Source organism: Falco punctatus, assembly GCF_963210335.1.
Source record: "Falco punctatus genome assembly, chromosome: 4".
Lineage (NCBI taxonomy): Eukaryota > Metazoa > Chordata > Aves > Falconiformes > Falconidae > Falco > Falco punctatus.
This window is the reverse complement of record NC_137583.1, coordinates 19,423,773-19,436,894: the sequence shown is the minus strand read 5'-3', so window position 1 is coordinate 19,436,894 and position 13,122 is coordinate 19,423,773. Positions and strand designations below refer to the sequence as shown.

The 13,122-nt window shown below is 47.9% G+C and overlaps 1 protein-coding gene across 18 annotated transcripts in view; it reads left to right on the top strand.

Annotated features, from left to right (window-relative positions):
• Positions 1-13,122, top strand: part of FOXP1 (forkhead box P1) — a 387,112-nt gene that overhangs the window by 295,490 nt on the left and 78,500 nt on the right. Inside the window, exon 1 of one of the 18 annotated variants that reach the window (XM_080382593.1) lies at positions 7,519-7,649. The exons of the other annotated variants lie outside the window; for them this stretch is intronic. The gene's annotated coding sequence lies outside the window, so the exon portion shown is untranslated. Of the gene's footprint in view, positions 1-7,518; positions 7,650-13,122 lie in introns of those variants that run through there. 18 annotated transcript variants of the gene reach the window in all.

The following is a 13,122-nucleotide window of genomic DNA, read 5'->3' as shown; positions in this document are numbered from 1 at the left end:
GCAAGGCGGCAAGAAGCCCTGCTTGACTTGTTTTCTCTGGGGCCCAAAGGTCCTTCTGCCTGGGACCTGTGGCTCGCTGGCACATGCGGATGCAAATGCCGCATCCCGGACGAGCATCTTATGTGCAGATGGCTGAGAGGAAGGTGTCAGAAATACCTCCCTAAGGCAGCGTGCAGCCTGTGGCCAGCTCGGACCATCTCACCTTCCCGGCACAGGGTCTGCTGCCGGCCAGTGCCACTGGGAAGCTGAGCTGTAAGAGCAGCGTAGTAAAATAGCAAATTGACCAGTAAAAGAAATCAGTAAATGGAGGGAACAGCTATTAATGTGCCAAGCCAAGATGGGTAATTATACCCTAGGACTTTTCCAAACTAATACATGTTAAAGGTGTAAACCTATTAAAGGAGAGATTTTTCTGTACAGGGAACTTATGTAGATAGAAGGATTTACACTGTATTTTATTCTTGTATTATAAGGTATAAGGAACGTTTGAGCAAATCCAGTCATTCCTATTATTACAATATCATACGTTTTTCATACCATTTTATGCGGTTCTTCAAAAACTTTGGCACTAATTCTCCTTATATTGTTAGGAATTTTCTTTTAAAAACAGAATTCTTTTTCTCAAATAGTTAATTAGATTTTGAACTTCAAATACAGTACTTATTTTTCTTTCCTCCCAAGAATAGGGGTGTTAGATCCATTGTACTGGCCAAATTACAGTTTGGATAGTTACATTCTCTCTGCTTAATCACCCTGCAATTTCATTCGAGTGAAGGATTTGGTGCCTCAGGTGTCCTGAATTCCTCCAGAGCTCTGTACGGCGAAGTTGCTGCCACCATCCACCCGAGAAGTGGCTGCATTTAACGGCAGAGAATTGTCATTTCCTTCCAGAGCATAAATAACGGTTTCACTCACAGACGTGGATTTTTGTAGTATTCCTCTGTTCTTACACTTTGCAGTGAGTTTGTGCTTTTCCAACCCAAGCAGCCCTGCCCTGGGTCTTGAGGCACATCTGAGGGGTTTCTCTTTCTACAGGAAGGCAAATTCATTTTAAGGGATGCCAGACAAATTCCTTTATTTGCTTTTTCACCCTTTGCTATGATGGGGGCAGCGAAGGCGTGGGTCCCAGCTGCCCCACCTCATCCCCTCCTGCCTCCGAGACTTGCTACCTCTCAGCATCTTTTTTTTTCTTGTGGCTTAGGGGGAAGAAAAGGATCGGGATAAGGGTCAGCTGGATTTGGATAGGAAACGTCTGTGGGTCGTAACCCTTGCTGGCAGACAGGAGCCCCTTTTGCCTGGGGAAGGGAAGCAGGAGGGGAGGACCCTGGTCTTGAGTTCAGTTTGGGCCCCGTTTATTTGGGAAAAGTGATGGATCGTGGCATTGCGCTGTGAATGGCTGGAGTGGAAGTACAAAGGAAAACCCCAAAGCACACAGTGAGCCCTGCTTAGTGCCGCACAAAGGACTCTGAGCCGGTCGGATGACCCCGGGTGCAAAGTCCTCTGGCTGGGGTGTTTGCTTAGCCTGTACGGCTGGCTGTTTCTCGTCCATGTAAAACCAGGTGTGCGGCTTCAAAATGAGTGACATGGCCAAAGGCCAGGGGCTGGCTGTGCCAAAGCTGGGTCTCCTCCTGCCCTGCAGCATGCCACCGGCTTCTCCTTCCCTCCCGTCTCCCATCCTGCCAGGCTAAATGAGGGGATGCTTCTAACCCAGAGACAGTGAGGAGGAGGAGAAGCACCCTGTGTGCATCACAGTGTGGTGGTTGCAAGGAGGCCCCCCCTCGCCATGCCCTGCTTCCAAAACCGCTTTTTATCCGTATGCAGGGGAACCTGAGCTAATAATCCTTTAGTAACTCCTCCTGGTAGTTCTTTGCAGCAAGCATACTGTGCAAGTCTGGTATGGCGAGCAGAGGTCATCTCAGATTGCCCCTCTGTGTCCTCCTGCCTGCGGGAAGTTGTCCTGGCTTTAGCATTGTTTGCCAGCTTTGGGAATTGCACTGTTCTGCTGCTTTTTGGCATTTTGGAGGTGCATTTGATTCCTGGTGCCACCTGCTTGCTCCAGCAGGAGCAGAGATCCCAGCGCCGCTTTCAAGCTCCTTCCCCATCTGGCATCAGCAGCGCTGCAGCTTTTCCGTGCGTTCCTGTCGAACCACGAGGGCCATTGCCCAAACACCTCTTTAGGAAATAATATGAGTTGTTTTGTTGCATGTACCAAGTCAACTGTTTTCCGCTTTCCAAAGAAGAGATGAACAAAAGCTCTTCCCATGGCTGCCTCCTTTAAAAAAAAATATTAAAAATAGCTTTTGAATGTTGGAGGAAAACTTGGAACTATGAGCCAGCTAAATATACTGTATCATGAAACCTTGGGGACCATTGAAATGAGAACAGTGGCCCATTACTGCTAAGAAGGTGTTTTATTGAAAATACGCCGACATGCGTTCCCAACAGAGTGAGTAAAAACCGGCGTGATGCCCAGCGGTGATACAGGTTATTCTCACAGATGAACCAGAATATATAGCTTGGCGCTCCTGGGCTGTGTACGAAACGGACTGGTAGGTGCTTTTGCATAAAGGGGCCCATATTTAATGCGATTTATTTTGATTGATGCATAGGGGAGTGTGTATCTAAGTTGTTGTGGTGTAGTTTTTTAGAATGGGATTCTTTGCGGTGAGGTGAGGCATGAAGTCTCCTGATGACAGAAGCAGATTGCCAGGAGAGGGCAGTGCGTCTGACGCCGTATTTCGCACCAGCTGTACCCACACCGGGGTAAAGCACCCCAAAATGCACGGCCAGGGGGGTGAAGCACCCCGAAATGCACGGCCAGGGACTCCGGGGCCGCTCCAGGCAGCAGTGCCCACCTGCCTGCCCAGGGGCAGTGAGGGGGAGATGCTCTGTCTGGGGTGGCCAGGAGTTCACTGGTTAATACTTAACGGGCAAAAATGGGTTTGATTGACATTTGTTTTGTTGATGTTTCATTCTGTGGTTTTTTCCTTACCATGGCAACTTTATCATCACGCCAAAACACCTACTTTTCCTCTCGGAGCCATCGCTGTTGTCATGCCCAGTAGGTTATTTTGGTAGACAGGGGTTGTTCTTTTCAAGTGGAGGTGTTGCCATCTCCTACCAGATACCACCTCCAGTCTTTCCTGTCCTAAGCAGGTTTTCTCTGTGCGAACACTGTGTTTCAACCTGTGGCAAAAAAAATGGAGTTTTAATGGAAACTGCAGCATTTCCTCTACTGTACGTGACACAAATGCTATCTCACATAATTAAGGAAAGTAACGGAGAACAGTTAGTGGTGATTACCTTTCAATATATTGTGTACTTTGGGGCAGAAAAATAAATTATGAATAATGCCCAGGCATACTTGGAACAATTTGCACACTGTGCTGTGAGTGATGCAGACCTGCTGGTAGAAGAGTGTGCTAATAAATTTTACTTTGTGGCGGAAACAAGAGATTACAGTTTATTAGGAAAGGAGATGGCAATTTATTAAGATCAATCAAATATGAATGTGGAGCAAAAATGTTGCCATTTTTATTTATTTATTTATCTGGAAGCATGGGGGGTGCAATTATATAAAATTTGTTGTTTACCTGGGATGTTTGATTCATTATTAATATTTTTATGTTTAGAGGGAACCATAATTTTGCTGAAATGTCTTCCATAACTCCTGCACAATCATATTCATAACTCACCTGAATGTTGACACATCCTGCTGTGTATATATAAATTAACTAGTAACACTGGCATTATAAAATGATGCATTAAATGAAGATGTGAATGGTAATTTAAAGCATGCCATGAAGTGAAATTTAAACCATTGTACAACGCTGAGGGGATTTAAAGAGCTGCCTTTGTGCAGAATTTGCAGGGGCAATAAGGAAAATGACAGTTTCACATCAAAAAACTGAAGAGCAACAGGGACACAAGTGTTACTGAAATGTTAATTGCTTCGCTGTGCTGTTTTGTTAAGACACCGTCAGCCCAAAAATCACTTTTCTGCCTGAAGATATTTTACCACGAGGGCACTAGCGGAGAGTATTAGAAATGACCAAAAAAAAAAAATGTTTACTTTGTCCTTTTTCTCAGCACTTTGTGGGTAATAAGTTTCACTGTTTCCTGTTTAGTCAGTTGTTTTCCCCATTTGTTTTTGTAGGTCTTTCAGACAGCAACAAGGGAAAATGAAGCATTCTCAAAACAGGAAAATGTGATTTAACCCCACAAAAATGGGCCTGGGGATCCAGGAGTGGGAATAGTATCCGAGACTGCTTTTTCCCTCAGAACTGCAAACAGCAGCTTGCTTTTAAACTGGCCCGTGGCTCTGGCCCCTGCGCCGAGCAGCGCTGATGTGGCACTGCCTTCGCCAGGCCGGGCCTTGGCTCCGGTGGGTGGGTGGGCTCCTTTGTGCCATAGCAGCACCAGCACCCAGGTTACTCCCAAATTTGTTCCCTAGCAGCGGGGTGCAGGATTTGGCCCACCATCTGCTGCTGGAGAGCAAAGTGGGACCTCTTTGGCCCTGCCTGCCCAGGGGAGCAGTCCAAGGATGAGAACGGATGAATCGCTTCCTTAGGTAGAAATTTCCTCGTATTGGGACTAGACAGAAAATTTCCTAATTTGGGGCAGGTTAGCTCGGTTAGAGGAGGCTGAACTACGTGGATGGTCTTGTCTTTTCTTTCCTTCTCCCCTGCCCCACAGGCAGCTGAGGCTTTTCTGCAGGCAAGCCCATGGCCTCTGCATGGATAGATACCTGCAGAACTGTGAATAAAGTGTACGTGTAAAATAATGGCATAGAAGCCCCATTTATTCCACTGCATTCGGTATCATATCTATTCCTCTCACTTGGACCTTGGAGCCTAGCGTCCAGTGATTATTTTCTTTCACCTATGTGTTGCTACTAACGCTTAATATGGATCAGATCCTGTGGGCATGTGGTGCCAAATAGCCGGCCAGTCTGCCACACTCATTCCCAGTTATTTTTAATGTATTACTTTGTGTTCTGTTTTGAACATCCCTGTCTGATTGTCTCTGTCTGTGATGACTCTCCATAATTGAATGGAATTAAAATGGGAGTTTATGGTTCTTCTTGGTCTTTTAAAATATTTTGCTGGCTTAGAAATGCATTATATTTCATGGTGACCTTACTTAACAAGTGCTACCATCTCCGTTACTAAGGGCATAGACTGAAGTTTTTAGCCCACAGCAGATGTTGGCTGAGCTTGCAGGTATGAAGCTTTTATATGAAAGGGTATAAAATGTTTTAAAATATGGCTCGTGGGTTCTGTGGCCAGTGCTCAGTGCTTAGACAGCACCTTTCATTTTCAAAGTGTTTTGCAAATGTTGGTCTAGGAGATACTGAAATGAGTAGTATTGCCCCCGTTCTGCAGATGGAGGAGACAGAAGTGTTGAGGCCGTTGACTACCTTTGAAATGGAGGGCATGGAGGTGACCCCAGAGCTAGCCAGGAATGTTACAAATTGAGCTGTCAGAGAGGCATCCTCAATGTGGTAGCCATGTAAATTAAAAATATATATAGATATATATATAAAATTCTAGGTGACTTGCCCAAGGCTGGGGAGAACTGTCAGTATCAGAGCCCAGCACTATGTTTTTGCATTGCATGTAGTTCGCAGCCTTGTGCTTGCATTGCCATGCTGCTTTTTTTGCCCCTGGAAAGAAGAGAAATGCCTTGAACAAAGCGGTAGGCTTCAGAGTCCCCTGTTCATTTAGAAATACTGTAAGTGAGAGCTTGGTCCAAAGGGGATCAGGGCAGGAGGAGGGCACTGGTCTTGCGTTGGTGCTGCGTGTACTTGGTTATGGCTGTAATGGAAAACAAGAATTTAAGATGTGACTTAATAGGCTTGAGGGTCATGTGTGAGTGAGAAGTTTTTGCTGAAAAGATAAGGTAGATCAGAAGATTTCCAGACTGAGGTCTTTGGAGCATCCTATGACTGGTCTGCAGAGATGCTTGGGGACGTGGCCTCTTCTGTGTTTTGGCTCTCAGGTTGGCACAGGGGCATATTACATGCACGGAGCCGTTTGCTGCCGGTGCTCCTTCGCCATCGGGGCAGCTGGGGATGCTGCTACAGGGACGCTCTTCAGCAAACGCAGTGGCGAGGAGGAGGAGCAGGAGGTCCGCAAGAGAAACTGTTGAAAAGTTTAAGTCGGTGTGTTCTGTAGTGTATTCCCCAAAGCAATCTGAGTTCCTGGGGATTACTTTGAAATCTGGGACAGGAAGGATTCTCTTAAGTGCAGGTGATAGTTATTGGCAGTTCATTGCATGTGCTACCGGTTTATACTGTTATGGAGCATCCAGCACGTTGGAGTGTGTGCGTGTTCGCCGCTGGGCCTGGCCGGCGTGTAGCGGTTATGGATCCCAGCCGTGCCCGTGCCCCACGTGTTGACCCGCTCGGTGGGTGCGTGCCCCTTTAAGAGGCAGGCGCTTTCTGATTCATGTAGGCTGTTTCTGGCAGATTTAGGGTCTTGCAAAAGATGCCCTTAGTCCCTTATTAAATATTCATAAGAGGGTGGGGTCACATTTTTGTGACCTGAAAAAAATCCCATTAATAAATTTGTTATCTGACGCGAAAACACTTCAGGGTGACGAGCAATCCATATCACGTCCCATTTAACATCAGATCACAAGTTGTCAGTAAATTGGATCCTTTGTCTTTGCCTCTTGTGAGGTTCTTTAGCGGCATAACTAATGGGGCTGTTGTCTCCATCGCAAATATAGAGTGCGGGTCCGCCTGGGAGCGGTGGCAGGGCGGCTTCTGCCGCCCCGGGACTTGCGCGGCAAGTGGCTGGCAGCGCCGCTGCGCCCTCGCAAACGGTGCGCAAATGTAAACGCAAAAATGAAATAGCGGAGGCGATTTTTACCAAGTATTGCTGCCCCAGGTGAAGGGGAGCGCGGCTCCAGGGGCAAGAGCAGCTGGGCTGGGGACAGCGCGCTGACAGGGTGGGTTTGTGCCGAGAAGCGATTCTCTGAGCCTGCCCGCCTGGGAGGGGGAGGGAGCTGGCTGGGGGTGAGAGGGGTGCTGACCCCGCTGGCACTAGGGGGTGCGCGGAGCTGGGGGGCCGGAGGCGACACCCCCCGCTGGGTGACAGCGTGCCCGCCCCCGCTGGGTGACAGCGTGCCCCCCGGCCGGCCATGTTCTGCCCCGCGTTGCTGCAGGCTGAGGCTTGCTGGGGGGGTTTGTAGGTCGTTCTCCGCCCGCGTCCCCCTGCGCTGCCGGGGCAGAGCGGCGGGGGGAGGCAGGGGGGAGCGGGAGCCGCTGCTCACGGCAGAAAGTTGCGGCGGAGGGGGGGCGCTTCCCCCGGGCCTCCCGCCGGGGCTTTGTGCGGCCGCCGGCGCCCCCGCCGCACGGCTCGGCCCGGCGGGCGGGGCGGGGCGGGGCGGGTCCCGCGGGGCAGCGGGCGCGCGGTGCCCGCCGCGCGGGGGGCGGGGGCGGGGCCCGGGCCCGCGGGGCGCCCCGTTCCGGGGCGGGGTGTGCGCGCGGCGCAGGGCGGGGCCGCGCGGGTGGCGGCGCGCGGCGGCAGCCCGCGAGCAGCGCGCCCCGGCACTCCGCCCGCACCCGCGGAGGCTCCGCACCGCACCGCTCCGCCAGCCCGCTCCATGGCCCGGCGCGCCGCCCGCCGCCCGCCGCCGCCCAGGTGGGTGCCGCGGGGAGGGGGGGCAGCGGCCCGGGGGTGCGCCGGCCTCCGCCTGTTGGCTGAGTTTGCTGGCCGGTTGCGCGGCCGCGGAGGCGGGGGGGACGCGGCGGGGGGTGGGGACGGGACGGGACAGCGCGGCGCTTCGCAACTTGCTGGAGGTTTTCCCAAGTGTTGCGGTCCGTGCCGAGCTCGTGTTGTGACAGCTGGGGCGCGCAGCCCCGCGGGGGGACAGCCGGCAGGCGCGGAGAGCCGCGCAAAGCGCTTCGCCGGGGCTGCGGGGCCGGGTCAGCCGAGCGGGCTCGGCGGGCGGTACAGCGGGGGGAGCGGAGCTGGCGGCGCCGCCGGGAGCCCGGCGGACCGTGCCGCGGGATGCTCAGCGCGGTGCCAGCCCCGCCGGCCGCCCGGCGCACGGGAGGTGGCGGTGGGGAGGAGGGAACCCTTAGGAAGTGGGTGGTAAGTTTAGAGCAAAGTGCACATGCACTCTTCCTCTTTGGAATTAACTCCTTCAAAGCCAGCCCGTTTTACGAAGCGCTGGGGGTCTCGGCCGGTCCCAGGCACCGCCGCGCTCTAACGGGACGCCCGCGCCCCGCTGCCTCTGCCCGCGGTCGCGGCGCTGCCGTTTCAGCTTTTTAAATAAAAACAAATTTGTTGGCAGGAAACGTGAATCATTCGGGGTGACCGAGATCTGGTTATGAAAACGAAATGGTCGGATTTATTCGAGCGCGCTGCAACAAATCGCTGAAGTTTATTTCTAATAAAAAAAAGTGACTTCCGCGGGCCAGTTTGACTTTGGATAGATAAACTGAAATGTTGCAATCTTTTTCGTTTGGATCAAAGCTGATTTTCATGCCTGATGCTTCCGGGCCCGATCCTGGAGTGACCTGTGCATGTGCAATAGCTGGAACAGCAGAGGGGTCCCCCCTCCCTCCCTGCTGAATTCCTGTGTGCCGGATCGGGCCCTTCTGAGTACCCCTTTACTGGGCAGAGCTTTCAGGCATCTTGCACGGCTGTACACTGAGTTAAAAAGCAATTCCCTTTGCTTCTAGCTCTTTTGAAAAGTCAGGGCTGAAATGCGTGTTTCTGCGTCAATATGTCATTAGAGCAGGCTTCTGTCTGGTTAAGAAATGGCTTTTGTTGATCGTGTGTTTATTGCGGTAGCAGCCTAGGAAGTCTCTAAAAGCGGGTGCTCTTCTCATCTCACAGCCAGCGGGAAATCTGCTGTCAGAGGGCTTTCAGCGAGCTCCTGTGACTACTTCCAAAAAATTTCATTGATAAGGCTGCAGAGATGAAATCCAAATCCTGCCTAAACAGAGTAGCTGCCTTGGCCTAGACTGTGATAGAGCTGAACTGCAAACTGATTGGTCTGACACTTTATAATCAAAGTTGATTTATTGTTCATTAGTAGTGCATTAGCCCTTTCAGGCAAGACAGTTATTTGTGTAGTGGCCTGTCAAACAAAAGACCGCTAGCACCTGTCATTTCTAAACCATGAGATAAGCAAGCAGATATTACGATAATGCAAATAGAAATACGCTGGAATGAAGTAAAGTTCTAGCATTTTCCCTGGAAAAAATACTCTTTGATTTAACGTGCCTCTCTTTGGCATAGAGGGGAACTGGACGATGGAGGGAAGGGGTTCCCCAGCGCCAGGACCATCAGGAGGAGAAGGCGGTAGGGATGAGCTGGGTGTGCATGGCATGTGCTTTCCGAGCCCCTCTGAGGTGAGGAGGCAGCTGGGGCAGATAATGAGTTGGGGAACGCCAGTTGCTGAGATGGAAGATGTGAATGCTGTTTTGTAGCCTGAATTTAATTTTGTTTGGTTTTGGTTTTAGCGTGAGAGCAAGATCAAGGCACTTTGCGTGTTTTGTCCCCAACTCCTTCCTCCTCTTCCCAATGGACAGATGTCATGAAATGATGCTCTTACTGGCAGGGGTTAATTATATGAAAACTTGATGACATCACAGCAGAGCTGTGAGAATGTCAAAATACATCTGCTGCCATATTCAGACATATTGCTCTCCCTCCTCTCCCCCTATATCAGCTCTCCCCCCTTCTCAAAAGGGAATGATCTCATGACATAAAACAGAAAACAACACAAGTGTCAAAAGAAAACAAAATTAGTGAACTTTTGTCTGCCACCATAGAAACGAGGATTAACTTATGTTATTCCAGAGCATGGAATGGAGACTATCTGCATGAGGATATATAGTGTATTGTCTTCTGTGAATTTTCATTTGACAGGGATTTTGGAGGCTGTGATCTTAATTAAATCTCAACTGACTCAAATAATGCATCTAAAGGCATGCAGTGTTGCGTAACCTTGCTGAGTTGGTAAACCATAAATCATCAGAAAGCTTATGATAGGAAGGGCTGCTTTGAAATTTTTTTGTTTGCTACACTTGTTTTTTGTTGGTTTTTTTTTCCCTGGTCTTGTTTGACATACACTTTACTGTAACACTGTGCCCTCCCTTTTTTAAGCAGTGTTATTTTTGCTTTTTTTTTAAAAAAAAAAAAAAACAAAAACCAAAAAAAACCACAAACCTTTGAGACATGGTCTGACCAGTCACTCAGCTAAACTGGAGAGAAGTCATAAATATAATGGGATTGACAGGGAAGCAATGTAATCCCAGCGCTGGCTTTCTGGGGATCTCACTGCTCATAGGGAGGTGCGGGTGCCTCACGTTCTCCTACAGCTGGATGAGCCCTCTATATGCATTTTAAAAGCGCAGCTCAGCCCCACGCTGAAATTTATGCTGGGGTGTAAGTAGTTACCAGGCACCACTGTGGAGTCATAATGTATTGCCCCTGGGTTGTAATGGGTCACAGATGGATTATTGCACTAATGGACGGTGGGCTTTGACGTCTGTGCAAGTTGAGTTGATTTTTAGTGGTGTGCAAGGAAGAAAAGGGTTGCAACAGTTGTGCGGAGAAGGTGAAAGGGGATTTTTAGGCATTAAAAGTGATGTAGGGCAGTCAGAGCAATTTCTTATGCGGCATTTGAACCTGGCTGTGCTGGAGCACTGATGTTGCTCGAGAATCACGTTGCTTTTAAAATGCTGAAGCTGAACAAATTACTGTTTTAGTGTGAAATGCTTTGGTTTCTGTGTTTGTGATTGCCTGTCCTGGGCAGCTGAAGGGAAAGGTAAGGGGAGAAGGATCTTTTTCATTCAAAAGTTTAAGGAGTCGCAAAGCTCTTGTGCTTTCTTGTTCTGTATTTCTTAGTTTAGAGCTGCTGTCAAACCTAAGCTGGAAGGACACAGCGCTTGGATCTACTTTTCCCTGTAGCAAGATAACTTACTGATGTTGTTTTCTCCCCCCTTTCCTAGGGAAAAGCAGTAGCAAGGGTAGTTTTATCAACACCTGCAAAACTAGATTGTGGGAAAGTCCTGACACCATAAGCTAAATTTGTTATTGTTTGGTGAAAGGCTTGGCTGGGTTTAAGCAGTTTGTTTGTTTTATTGAAAGCAGAACTGCATTACTGGAAACTACTTCGCTGTAGTTGAGTTAAAATGTCCTGCACTGTTTTGTTTTTATAAGGTGCTTACTTGCTCAACTTTGCTTTCCAGTTAGAAGGAAGGGGAGAAAAATACATCATGCACTCATCTGCAGATGTAAAGTGGCAGTGTAGAGATTGGGGGGAGAAGCAGCACTGGCAAATATCTCTTCCAACGGCCTTTTTTTTTTTTTTTTTTTTTTAACCTTTCCAGCACAGTTTCCTCTGCTAGCAAGAGGATGTGTACTTTGTACTGAAGTTGAATGAATATTAGAAAACCCAGACTGAATATTTTAAAAATAGGAGGTATTGCTAATTGTTCTGTGCACTAGTTCGGGACAGATTTGCCTTCGTTGATTAGGTAAGATGCTGTCTTGTTTGGGAGGCACAACACCCCCCTCCTCCCCAAACTGACAACGGGTTTTAATTTTTAAGCTTTATCTTGCCCTTAAATCTGAAACATCATTGTTCAAATAACTGAGAACAAGGTAAACCAACAACATCAAAAAGGTCGGCTTCTGTGATTTCTCAAGGGCTTGTTATTTTGTACTTTCCAATTCTATTTGATGTCTTGACAAAACAAGATGACACAAGGGAGAATACATTAAATTTTGATTTTCATCTAACCTGTTACAGTAGTGGCAGCTTAATTTCTTCTACTTTTTACCGAAGGTGGCTTTTTGCACAATTACTCTAATTGCCACGCCACTTTATGAGAAGGTTTCTTTACGGGTTTCCCATTTCCCTTGATTTTGTGGGGCTTTTTTTTGAACGTGCTTTGACCTTTAACACAGCTAGCTTGCTGGTTGGAGTGTGTCTTCATTAGAAGTAAATCAGTGAATGGCAAGATTGTCAAAGAAGCAACTGACGTTTTCTCATTAGAATCTAATTTGCACCGTTGTGCTTAGCTGTGATGTTCAGCTGTAGGTGTCTGCCATAGGTGAGAAAACCTGCACATTTTAAGCAAATAAAGTTTACAACTGTTGTAAAGGCTACACTTGGAACAAGAGTAGCAAAGCCTGACTGAGTGGTTAAGCAGAGCTCTGTTTTGTATGGGAAATAAAGAGCACGGTTTAACCAGGTGAATATTTTTCAAGAGCTCGCTATTTTCTTCAGCTGGCCAGGACAATATGTATCTCCTCAGATGCCCCAAGTCTGTAGAGGTGGCACCGGGTTCAGTTCTTGCAGGAGAAAATAGTCAGGGAGTGGAGAGAGGGCTCATCCTTCCCTAGAAACCTGTCGTGAGTTGCAGTTCTCAAAAATCTGCCATGGGAGGAAAAGAAAGAAAAAAAGCAAAAAAGCCCCTGTGTGTAACACTTCCTTTCTGCTCACATGGAATTCTAGGTGTATTAAATGTTGCCAGTTCAATCACGCTCTTTTATTATTTAATTAAGCTCTCTTTAATGTATGTATGAATTAATACACAAATGTAAGGAGTCTGACATGCTGATCACTCTGTGTGTTACGGGTGTTTGGGGGAGAGGGTTTCAAGGGGTTTTAAAGGGCTTCAGGGGTATTTTGGATGTTTCTGAGCAGGATTGCTTTTGGTTTATTTGAGGCTTTTTTGACAGAATATGTTGATCTAACATTTCCTCGCACTAAACTCTGAAAAAATATATGGATTTTTTTTTTTAACTGAATCACCATAAAATATCACCACTGTTAGGAACCATGTATATTGGGTTATAATTTTTCCTTTCATGCTGGAGCAGGAAACAAAAATGATAACTTTTTAAAATGTGAAAAATGATGATGATAATCTCGAGGTTGAAATCTCACTCAGCTTATTAAATGAGTATTTGGTGGTGTGTGTTCTGGTTTAGTCTGTATTTGACAAATGTTAGATGTAGAAAGGATTTAATTTATGTAAACTTTATATTTTTATGCAAATTAAATGGGTATTTATTATAGCAGAAACAATTATCCTGGCACTTAGTGAGAAACCTGGTATGCATGAGAAGTGGTAGATAAGATCAGATG